The sequence below is a fragment of the Eretmochelys imbricata genome, chromosome 1, assembly GCF_965152235.1.
Source record: "Eretmochelys imbricata isolate rEreImb1 chromosome 1, rEreImb1.hap1, whole genome shotgun sequence".
Classification (NCBI taxonomy): Eukaryota; Metazoa; Chordata; order Testudines; family Cheloniidae; genus Eretmochelys; species Eretmochelys imbricata.
In genome coordinates, this window is record NC_135572.1 from 239,935,473 (window position 1) to 239,947,729 (window position 12,257).

General features: G+C 41.7%; 1 protein-coding gene across 1 annotated transcript in view; it reads right to left on the bottom strand.

Annotated features, from left to right (window-relative positions):
* The window catches only part of GYS2 (glycogen synthase 2), a 69,102-nt gene that overhangs the window by 40,330 nt on the left and 16,515 nt on the right, over positions 1-12,257 (bottom strand). The gene's annotated exons all lie outside the window — the stretch shown is intronic.

Consider the following 12,257-nt stretch of genomic DNA (forward strand, 5'->3'; position numbering starts at 1 on the left):
ATAATAAATGTTTTTCAAGTTATATAAATAAAAAGAATAAAGGAGGATGAGGTTGGGCCACCAGGCGGCATAGCTGGGAAGGAGATTACAGAAAATCTAGGTATGGTCCCAGAGCTAAATGAATACTTTGCCTCCATTTTCAATAATGATTATAATATGGAACATGGGCTTGACGGCTGTATAGCTGATGGAAATGGGTGTCTAGAAATGGAAATTATCACATCTGAGTTGGAAGAAAAATTTAAAGAGCTTAATGGGCTCAAATTGGAGGGGGACCAGATAACTTCCATTCCAGAATACTAAAAGAACTGGCACATGAGATTGCTAGTCCAGTAGCAAGGATTTTTAATAAATCTACCTATTTGGAGGTTGTACCACATGACTGGAGAATATCTAAGGTTGTGCCTATATTTAAAAAAACAAACAACAAAACAAAAAAAAAACCCCACCATGATCCAGGAAGTACAGACCCATTAGCCGGACCTCGGTAGCATGCAAGATTTTAGAGCAAATTGTGAAGGAAAGAATAATTAAATTCCTAGAGGTACATGGTAAAGGGCATGTAATGCAACATGGGTTTACCAAAGGTAGCTCATGCCAGACTAACCTAATTTCCTTCTTTGTGAAAATACCTGATTTTTTTTAAAATAAGGGAAGTATAGTAGATCTGATATGGTGCCACATGATAAATTATTAGTTAAATTAGGGAAGATGAGGAGCAGTATAAGCATTGTAAAGTGAATAAGGCATTGGCTAAAGGGGAGAAAGCAATGGGTTATGCTAAAGGGTGAATTATCGGACTAGAGACAGGTTACTAGTCGGGTTCATCAAGGATCGATCTTGGGAGCAACCTTATTTGGATTAATACTTTTATTAATGACCTTGGCACACAACGTAGGAGTGCGCTAATGAAATCTGCTCATGATACCAAGTTGGGAGGCATCGCTAATACAGAGGAGGATTGGAATATTACATTGGCAGAGCTGGATGACCTTGAAGACTGGAACGACAGAAATGGGATGAAATTCAATAGTCCAAAGTGCAAGGTCATGCACTTGGGGTCTAATAACAAGAATTTCTGCTACAAAGATGGGGGCTCAGCAGTTGGAAGTGACAGAGGAAAAGAGAAACCTGGGCGTGTGGCTCTATCACAGAAGGACTATGAGCCACCACGTGATGTGGCTGGGAAAAGGGCAAATAAAATTCTAGGATGTATTAGACGAGGCATTTCCAGTAGAGATAGAGAAATATTAGTGCCATTGTGCAAGGCACTGGTAAGACCTCTTTTGGAATGCTGTGTACAATTCTGGTCACCCATGTTCAAGAAAGATTAATTTAAACTGGAATGGGTGCAAAGAAGAGCTACTACGATGATAAAGGGAATGGAAGGCCTATCATGAGGATACTGGAAGAACATGGCTTGAAAGAAGGCTGAGAGGGGGTATGAATGCTCTCTGTAAATACAGGGGGGGAAAATACCATGCAGGGCGAAGAGCTAGTTAAGCTAAAGGACAATGCTGGCACAAGTACAAATGGATATAAACTGGCCATGAACAAATTCAGGCTGGAAATTAGAAGAAGATAACTAACCATCAGAGGGATGAGGTTCTGAAACAGCCTCTCACTAGGAGATGTGGGGACAAACAACTTAATTGATTTTAAGAAAGAGCTGGACATATTTCTGAGTGCAATTGTATGATGGGGTTGCTTGTGATGGTGGGGTGCAGGCAGGGCTCAACAATACTGGGGCTCACTTCCAATTTATAGCTTATGTTCCTAAAACTCATGCTTCAGGATTTCAGTCAGGCACTAACAGGGGTCAGGAAGGGATTTTTTCCCCAATGTATTCTGGGAAGTTTTATCATCTCCTTCCTCTGAAGCCTCAGAAATGGCCACAGCTGGAGTTGGGATATTGGGCAGGGCTGTAATGTATCCCTGAGCATTTTCTCTCTCTCAGGTTCTTGGCTGGTTAGTTCTTACACACATGCTCTGGGTCTAACTGATCACCATATGTGGGGTTGGGAAGGAATTTCCCCATGTCATTTTGGCAGTGAACTTGGGGTCGTTCACCTTCCTCCATAGTGTGTGATGCGGGTCACTTGCCAGGATTATCTGGGTATCTCACTGAATCATTTCCCTGCCATTGCGGGAACCTTGAGCACTGGTGCACCTACGTCCCTCCTATGCTCTGCCTAGGGCACACAGTAGTCTAGTCTAGTGGGTGTCATTTACTTTGTCCTCATTTCCGTTGTTGGATTGAGTGCGCCAGTGCTGGGTGGTTTTGGTGGGCTGTGATATACAGGAGGTCAGACTAAATTATCTTTTTGTCCCTTCTGGCCTTAAACTCGAAATCCAGATACAAACTATTCAGCTTCTCACTATCTCTAATAATTATGTTCTTTGCACCTAAATTCCCAACTGCAGTTGCGATCAGGTATGGTATTCTTTACTTTCCACCCTGAACAACTTCATCATTTTGCTGTGTACTGTTAAACACCTGAGGATTTCCAGCCAGAGGTGGCTGAATTTCAGTGGTAGATGTTGCAATTATATCTTATATGTCAGTCTGTTACATCTGCAAAGCTCTTTTAGGTTCCACCGGGATGAGACACACTATACAATAAACATAGCAATTTTAGGGACAAGAGAAATAACCAATTGCAGTTATAAGGGCTGCTGTGAGAACTGGAAAATAGAAGTGGGTGACGTTGGCTCAGTTAGCAGTACGATCTCCACAGGAGGAAATTCAGATCACTATAGAGCCAATGCTTAAGAGTTCAAATAGTCACCACTGATTTCCACTACAAAAGCCAAATCTGTCCAATGTAGTCTAAAAAAGCTTAACTCTAATTAGGTGTCAATGATTATATGGTTTACAGTTAAATTAAAATCCTGTTAGTCCTAAATTATCTTTCACTGCTGGGAATACCAAGGTAACTCTCTCAAGGTTATTGGCAAGGACACTGTGTACGCTACATTTACATGTAGTTTATTAAGTGCTGAAGGCTGTTACAATGACATTAAGAATCTCACTCATGCTTCTGTTATTGCTAGGGCTGACACTTAGCACATTTTACCTTGTGAGTGTCTTAACAAGACATCCAATGCACATGGGGGATCAAACTAGTCAAGGAGTTGGAAGGAGGTTGAGGGATGGGGGAGGACTGGACTGGGACAAAAGGCTCTTGGAATGGAATCCAAAATTCCTGAGTTTCAACATCCCTCTGCTCTAAGCAAATATCTGTGAAACCCATTATCACTGGCCAAACTGGACAGTCTCTACGTAAAAGAATAAATGGACACAAATCAGCTGTCAAGAATTATAACATTCAAAAACCAGTCAGAGAACACTTCAATCTCTTTAGTCCCTCGATTACAGACCTAAAAGTGGCAAATTCTTCAACAACAACAAAAAAAAAACTTCAAAAACAGACTCCAACGAGAGACTGCTGAATTGGAATTAATTTGCAAACTGGATTCAATTAACTTAGGCTTGAATAAAGACTGGGAGTGGATGGGTCATTACACAAAGTAAAACTATTTCCCCTTGTTTATTCTCCTCCTCCTCCCCCCCCCCCCCGGCTGTTCCTCACAGGTTCTTGTCAACTGCTGGAAATGGCCCACCTTGATTATCACTACAAAAGGTTCCCCCCACCCGCTCTCCTGCTGGTATTAGCTCATCTTAGAAGTGAGCTGTAGCTCACGAAAGCTTATGCTCAAATAAATTGGTTAGTCTCTAAAGTGCCACTAGTACTCCTTTTCTTTTTGTAGATACAGACTAACACGGCTGCTACTCTGAAATTTATCAAAGTGTGTGTCCCATCCCCCTCTAGTGGCTGCTCCACATAGCAATAGTAGGTGGTCATCCTCTATCCATTATTCTGTTAGCTCAAGTAGCAGAAATCTTTGTCATGGATCTAAAAGTTCCAAACCTGCTGATGACATATATAGGTGTCAATGATTTGACAGAATGGATTAGTAACTGAAGCCAGATCTCCCGAGTCCCAGTCCAGTAACTTAACCACCCAACCAATCTTCATCTTTCACGATGCCATGATATGGGCCTTTGTCTTTATCACAGTGGTCTCAGTTCCAGCCTCATATATATATAGGTGTCAATTATCACACAGTGTTTCTTGCAGATTCATTGCAGATTCTTCATTAATGACCTGATTCAAAAAGGCGCTGAGCACCAGTAGCTCCCAGTGACTTCAGAAGGAACTCTGGGTCAACGGCACTTCGGGAAAAAAAAAAAAAAAAAAAAAAAAAGAGGTCTTAAGGGTGGGATTTTCTACTCTTCCTCCACTGATAATAGTTAATTTAGAGTAGGTGGGGAAAAAACATGAGAAAAATGTGCAGGACTTTTTCAAGTAAAAAACAAACAAACAATCATTGACATTTTTTGATTGTCAAAAAATTTCAGCCAACTATAGAGCTGGTGAAAAGCCCCAAATATTTTATCAAAAGTGTTTTGGTTCTGTTCATCAAAAATTGAATTGCTAAAATGCTAATTAAAAAACACCAAATTTGGGAAATTTTGACCAGCTCTAGTTAAAAAACTACCTTCTGACTCCAGTGACAGAGCCCGAATACTCAAATTCCATAAAAACCCTATCCAGAATATTATGTGTCATTCTTCTTCACTTTCGTTTCTTTATGCAGCGCTTGAATATTGATTCCCCCTTCCTTGCTGCTATCAAATTCTTCAGCTTCTGGAAATGGGAAAGGTTGTGTTTCTGGATGCTCTTGCATGACTTCTAGACCAAGTTCTTGAGGGGCATCAATATGGTTCTATTAGTGGGGAGGAAACGGATCTCATTTTTAATCACATTGTTCCTCCTCCCACAGTTCATCCTCTTTCTGTGGTTCTTCCTGCTGCAGCTTCTGCTACTTACAGAGATGTTGGTTCCTGGCTTTTGACCTTACAAGGTGGAGAGAGAAATCTCATTGTCTACCTCTTAGCAGGCTTGACTGATGACTTCAGAAAATAATAGTCTTAGGTGAGTTGAAGGCCGGGTTAACTGGTACTTAAGTGATGAGACTCCTACTTCATGGCTATTGAAAGTCCCAAACTCAAACTCCAGATGTGACCATCCCTGAAGTCTGAGGAAGTCTTGAGTTAAATCTACACATTATGACCAACCTCTGTCTCTATAGTTTGCCAAACAAAAATCCCCCGATCCAAACACTCCCAAACTGTAGGGAAGTTTGGACTGAGATCCAGAATCGAACTTCACAGCTGGACCCTAATGCTACAATGGGCTGAGACAAAACTCTGAATCCAGATACACGAACCTAACTTCTATTTTAGTAACATTGTTCTTTTTGCAATGAGGGGGGGTTCAGTGAAAATGGCATTCCCAACTGAGAGCGTTTGTCATGTGTTCGCTGTACAAGAGCGTAGCATAAAGAGGTCATGCTCCCTAGGTCACCTTGAATTCTGAGGGAAATTGTGGGCTATGCAAAAACATCATGCACTCTGTATGGTGCCAAGCTGACAAGTGTATGATTTGAAAAAGTGAACTTGGTTATTTTGAGGTTTTTTACACGTGAATGTGAGGTGTGTGAAGAAGAGATAAGTGTGAAACAAAACCCTTAATCTGGACATCCACAGTCTGAGGATGAGGGTTTGAAATGTGTATCAGAATTTTTCAGCACTGGTCAATTGCAGTGTGAATGGCTGTGCCCCCACATCACTATTATGGCTTCCAATCTATCATCTGATACGCTGGTATAAACGCACATTCCACTGAAGCCAAAAAAGAAAAAGTTACTCATGTTGCTAAGGCATGGAGCTGGAACTCAGAACATTGGTGTTCGATACCAAGCCCTGCCAAAGAGATCCTGCGTGACTTGTAGTAAGTCAGTCTTTTAGTGCCTCTGTTTTCCACCTGTAAAATGGGGATAGTAGTACTTTCCTACTTTATGTGTGTATTGTGAGGCTAAATGGATTATCAATCATTATTAAACACTAGTCACTGTTTGTGAGCTGCTCAGATAACATCATGACGGGGACCATGTAAGTAGGTAGATAGATGAATCATTTCAGTTGTTGGGTTTGGTGGGTGGGTGCTATGTTGTGTTTGTGGACTGTGATATACAGGAGATCAGACTAAATGGTCTACTGGTCCCTTCTGGCCATACACTCTATGACTCTGAATCTGCAATGTCTGCCACCAGACTGCCTCCAGTGCCAGGCTGTGGGGCTGTTACAATACTTTGTGGGATTTTTACTTGTAACTAAGACCGTTAACATGACTCCTGGATGTGAGAAGAAGGGAATATCAAGAAGGAGCAGGGAGGTGGTATCACCTCTGTTTGCAGCATTAGAGAGACCATTACTGGAATACAAAGATATGTTGTTGCTCAAATAGAAGTTATGGGCTGGATGCAGGAATTACTGGGAGAGGTTCTCTGGACCCTGTTATGCAGAAGATCAGGCTAAATGATCATAAGGGTCCCTTCTGGCCTTAAAAATCTGTGAAAGTGACTTGCTAAGGTCCCAGAGTAGGTCCGTGGAACAGCTGGGAATAGTCAGTGACAGAATTGGGAATGAAACCCAGGAGTCCTGATCCCCAATCCATTGCTCTAATTACTAGACCCTCATCCCTATGGAGCAGAACCTTCTTCATTTCCAACTCAGGGGAAAAGAACACAGCAGCTCTGGCATGCTGTTGAATAAAGATTAAGAGGAACTAGTCGTATATTTAAAACCCAAAATTTAACTCCTCATTTATTGGTCTCTTATGTAAATGGCAAATAGTAGAATTTTCCTTCTTCTGTAGCTTAGCCGCACTAAATAAGAATAAAAACTACACATCCTGGCTTAAGTCAGATTTGCATTAGCTGTTCTTCTAATAAAGCGGATCAACTTTGCATAACGGTGAGCTCAATGATCGTGGGATCGGCACTGCCGTAAAAAGAAATGAGAACTGGGCCTGCCATGGTGCCAACAAAAATGCCACAAGCAGGTCATTTCAACTGAGACTTTACAGTGTATTAATTATTTTGTCATTATGCCCAGCTCTGCACTACTTTGCATCTTGTAGAATTGTTTATAACTGTGCAAGCTAGGTGTAAAAAAAAAGCTACCAAATCAGAATAGTCGTGTTTTACACCACTAGGCACCCATGTAAATAACTACACAAGGTCAGTCAGATAATAGTTTTCCATATGCAGTATTTTTAAACTATAAAATCTTAAGGTGAATTTGCAGTACTTGTGAGAGGCTTAGTTGCTAGCACCAGAGACTTTTGCCAACAGACTTGATCTGTGTGTCTAGCCAGTGCTCCACAAACCCACTTTGAAAAGACCACTGCTAGTATGAGAAAGAAGTTTGGCCCTTCTGTCCATTGGCTTCTTTGCTGAAACGGTAGTTCTGATGCAGAGCTCTGTCCCCCAGGAATTACACTGAAGCTGTCAATATATTTCAGTGAAATTACGAAAGTGCCAGCCTATGTGAATTCCTGGAAGGGTGGGCAAACAAAACAAAAAACAAAAACAAAAACAGCCCTGCCCTGCAAATAGGAGAGGGACCACAGGCAGGTGACGTGCACCTTCCTGCAGCAGCCACTCATGTTACAAAAAGAGAGGCAGAGGGCAGAACAGATTTGAACTAGTGACCTAGAAGTGAAAGGCTTATTAGCCAATTACCAATGCCCTGAGACATGTAACCCAACTGCAAGCTGGGGGAGCTGAGGGGGGCGGGGGGGGGGGGGGGAAATGTGGCCAGTTACACCAGAGATGAGTTTGCCCCATTCATGGCTTTGCATTCTGAAATAAATTACAAGTTCAGCCATAGCGTGGCTGTGATGAGCAACCCTTGTTCTTTATCTCATTGGGGATATGGTGCATGCTATACAAGGCACCTGTCTGCAGAAAACAGAGAATGAAATAGCTGTTTACACATCTAGAAAATTCTCCTGAATAATACAGAATCTAAAACAAATTAAGTTAGATTTTTCCATTTCGATTGCCCGCATAAGCAAATGAGAACTGAAACTATACAATCATCTAACTTCATAAAAATATATGAGTCTAATCTACACTAATACAGGCAGATTCTCTCAGTCACACCATTGTAATCCAGAGTGGAATTAAATCCAACTTCAGTGGAATTACTTCACATTTACACTAGTGGACCTGAAAGCAGAATCTGGAACTGATGATGTGGCCCTAAAGGACTGGGCAATGGTCCTCTGGGGTCATTCTAGCAACCAGGGATCGCTGGAGAGCAAAGGAATGCCCGCTAAGCTCAGTTTTCCTTGATCATACCCCATACGCTGATTGGGGCCAGCTAAGGGTGGTGTAGTTGTGGCTAGGCTGGCCCTACACTGGAGAATTGCTCATGGGACTATTACAGTCTCTTTAGTTGCTGCTTTGTTTCAAGCAGCACAAACTCACAATCAGATTTCTGAATCAAAAGCCTTTGGCTCGACAGGGGAGCATCATGCACTAGGTGGGAGGCCCTCACAGTTCTAGCTCCCCTCTGCTTACAACGATGGGGAAAATGTCAGTAACTTTACACTTGGGATCACATGTTGCTTTATAAAGTTCCTGATGTTAAGGTTTATTCCCAAATGTAGGGAACCTGGGCCAAATTCATCTCTGGTATACATAGAATCATAGAATATCAGGGTTGGAAGGGACCCCTGAAGGTCATCTAGTCCAACCCCCTGCTCGAAGCAGGACCAATTCCCAGTTAAATCATCCCAGCCAGGGCTTTGTCAAGCCTGACCTTAAAAACCTCTAAGGAAGGAGATTCTACCACCTCCCTAGGTAACGCATTCCAGTGTTTCACCACCCTCTTAGTGAAAAAGTTTTTCCTAATATCCAATCTAAACCTCCCCCACTGCAACTTGAGACCATTACTCCTCGTTCTGTCATCTGCTACCATTGAGAACAGTCTAGAGCCATCCTCTTTGGAACCACCTCTCAGGTAGTTGAAAGCAGCTATCAAATCCCCCCTCATTCTTCTCTTCTGCAGGCTAAACAATCCCAGCTCCCTCAGCCTCTCTCATAAGTCATGTGTTCTAGACCCCTAATCATTTTTGTTGCCCTTTGCTGGACTCTCTCCAATTTATCCACATCCTTCTTGTAGTGTGGGGCCCAAAACTGGACACAGTACTCCAGAAGAGGCCTCACCAATGTTGAATAGAGGGGAACGATCACGTCCCTCGATCTGCTCGCTATGCCCCTACTTATACATCCCAAAATGCCATTGGCCTTCTTGGCAACAAGGGCACATTGCTGACTCATATCCAGCTTCTCGTCCACTGTCACCCCTAGGTCTTTTTCCGCAGAACTGCTGCCTAGCCATTCGGTCCCTAGTCTGTAGCGGTGCATTGGATTCTTCCATCCTAAGTGCAGGACCCTGCACTTATCCTTATTGAACCTCATCAGATTTCTTTTGGCCCAATCCTCCAATTTGTCTAGGTCCTTCTGTATCCTATCCCTGCCCTCCGGCGTATCTACCACTCCTCCCAGTTTAGTATCATCCGCAAATTTGCTGAGAGAGTGCAATCCACACCATCCTCCAGATCATTTATGAAGATATTGAACAAAACCGGCCCCAGGACCGACCCCTGGGGCACTCCACTTGACACAGGCTGCCAACTAGACATGGAGCCATTGATCACTACCCGTTGAGCCCGACAATCTAGCCAGCTTTCTACCCACCTTATAGTGCATTCATCCAGCCCATACTTCCTTAACTTGCTGACAAGAATACTGTGGGAGACCGTGTCAAAAGCTTTGCTAAAGTCAAGAAACAATACATCCACTGCTTTCCCTTCATCCACAGAACCAGTAATCTCATCTATTGACATCAATGGGCTTACATCAGCCTATGCATTTGGTGTCCTTTATGTTTGTATTCATTTGTTGTACCTTGTTAAGAATACAGATATGAGGCATTTTCTCCTGCAAAAAGTTCATGAGAAAGAAAGAAAAAGGCATTTTCTCCTGCAATCTGTTCCTTTGTATATTTAAATGGGAATCAGAGTGTAGCCTTGCCCTATCCCCCATGTCTTCTGAAACATGATCCTGCCTCTCATCATTTAACCCTTCTTCCTCACAGTACCTCTTGATTAGGGCTAAGCAAGGTTCTCTTTGGAGCTCATTAAAACCAATCCTTGTTTTTTTACATTGAGTGCTAGTACAGGTCACCTCCTTCTGCAGAAGCTGAGCATGCCTCCTTGTTCCCAGGGTCTGCTAGACTGTTGCTTCACCTCTGCATTATAATATAGATATCATCTATGGTACAACATTGGTTCTTTCCCACTGGTCTCAGATACTGTGCTTGAAGCTGAAGGAAAATATGTTCCTTCCAAGAAACACTGATCAAAGGTGAGAGCTTAAATTCCATTAAAAAAAAAAAAAATCCAATTGGCCTGAAACAGGAAAACTATGTGCTGTACTTTGGAAAAGGAAAAAAAGTGACATGCCCTTTAAAGGTATATTGTCTCATCCAAAGGCTAAACACTAGAAAGCCCTGGAGAGTCTTTATCACTGGACAAATCACTTGTTTGACCTTAATAGTCTACTACTAAAAGACAACAGCAAGAATATCCTCTAAAGACCTGCCTATCTGTATCATTTAATGAGTGTTCGCTAGATCAGCCCCTTATGTTTCTCATCTGGCTTTTGGGCCAGGCTGACCTTTTTACAGCCAAAGACACCCTCATTAAGACAGCTGATCTCTTAGTAAATGTTACGGCTTGTCAGGAAGAGCTTTAATGCACAGTAAGTGTCTGTGAAACAGTCGTGTAACGGCCTCGCACAATTTCCTGCATCAGTACCCTTTAAATGTCAACCTGCCTGAAGGAATGATCTGTAGAATTCTATTAGCCTCCACCATTAAAGTATATTTGCAGAGATTAATAATAAGACTTCAGAGAGGTGATATTAATACATAAAAGGTATTCTTAGAGTTAAAAACAGACATATTTCTCTATCACCATAGAAATGAATGGGATTTCAGAAGATAAATATATATCAATACAAAAATATTTATGTTGCTACTCAGAAATTCTTTGTAATGTAGAGAGCATGGCTTTGATTTGAGAACACAGGAAAGGTAGGGAATTAAAATAAAAGGTTTGCATTTTACTGTTTTCCTTTTACTGACTCATACGGCAGAAGAGCTAATCTTAAATTTAATTTTTGCAAAAAAGATTATGGTTAAAGATGCACAGTTCTCTGTATCAAGAAAATACAGACCATAGACTGGGACACTTCATTCATTTTTAGCATGCTATCTAGCTGCTGGCTTATTTTACAGCAATATGACAAGCGACCTGACTTGTATGAGGATATCACTGCACTTTTTAGTTCATGTTTATCTCTAAGTAGTAGTAAAGATGTTCACACAGAACAGCCACTATTTTGCAGGATACTAAATTCTGAGCTACCAGAGCTAACTAGTCTTTTAGGGTGGGATTTTTAAAAAGCGCTTTGGCATGATTCATGCAGGATGAATCCGTGATGCATAAACCAATCTCAAAATCAATTTCTCTTTCTATACACATTTGTAAAGCACAGATCACACCCTGTATCTGCGGTTGCTAAACAGCAAGTATATCTGAGGACCGTAATAAAATTCTACTTATGTTTTCCATTTTGTGCTGTAATGTGATATCATGAAGTTGACAGAGAGGAACATTAAATAAAAACTGTTCGACACTCTACCAAAAACTTCAAGAAAGAAATATTTTGAATAGGTCTTTTAATTAGTCAAAAAATTGAGAAAAAATTCTAGCTGCCAATAAAACTGAACCCGAAAAACTTGAGAGCGTACGGATTTCTGTTTGACTTATAAGGGAGCAGGGGCAGGTGGGAGGAAGGCAAAATGAGTCTTATAATAGGAACCCAGTTGTAACGTCAACGACGCAGAGATTACTGTAATATACCATTTTTTCTACTCCCTTATCCTGGTAAAAAGTGCTGTAAACCACAGCAGCTTAAGTGTCAGCTCTAAGACTAGCCCCCAGCTACGTGGGTGCTGTAGCCACTACCTGCTCAACTGGCCAGAGGGGCTCTCAACCAACTTGCTCTATATCTCTCCATCTTAGTTGCTTCATCGGCACGTAAAGGGGGAGATTTTCAAAGGCATTGACTTTCAGGGGGAGCTGGGTACCTAACTGACCTTTGTAAATATCCTCAAACTGTTAATAATAAGGCTAAGAGCTTCTGATGGCAGTGCAATGTATTGTTATTGCCATTTATTTATCAGTTAGTGGATTGGATTGGGCTGTTGA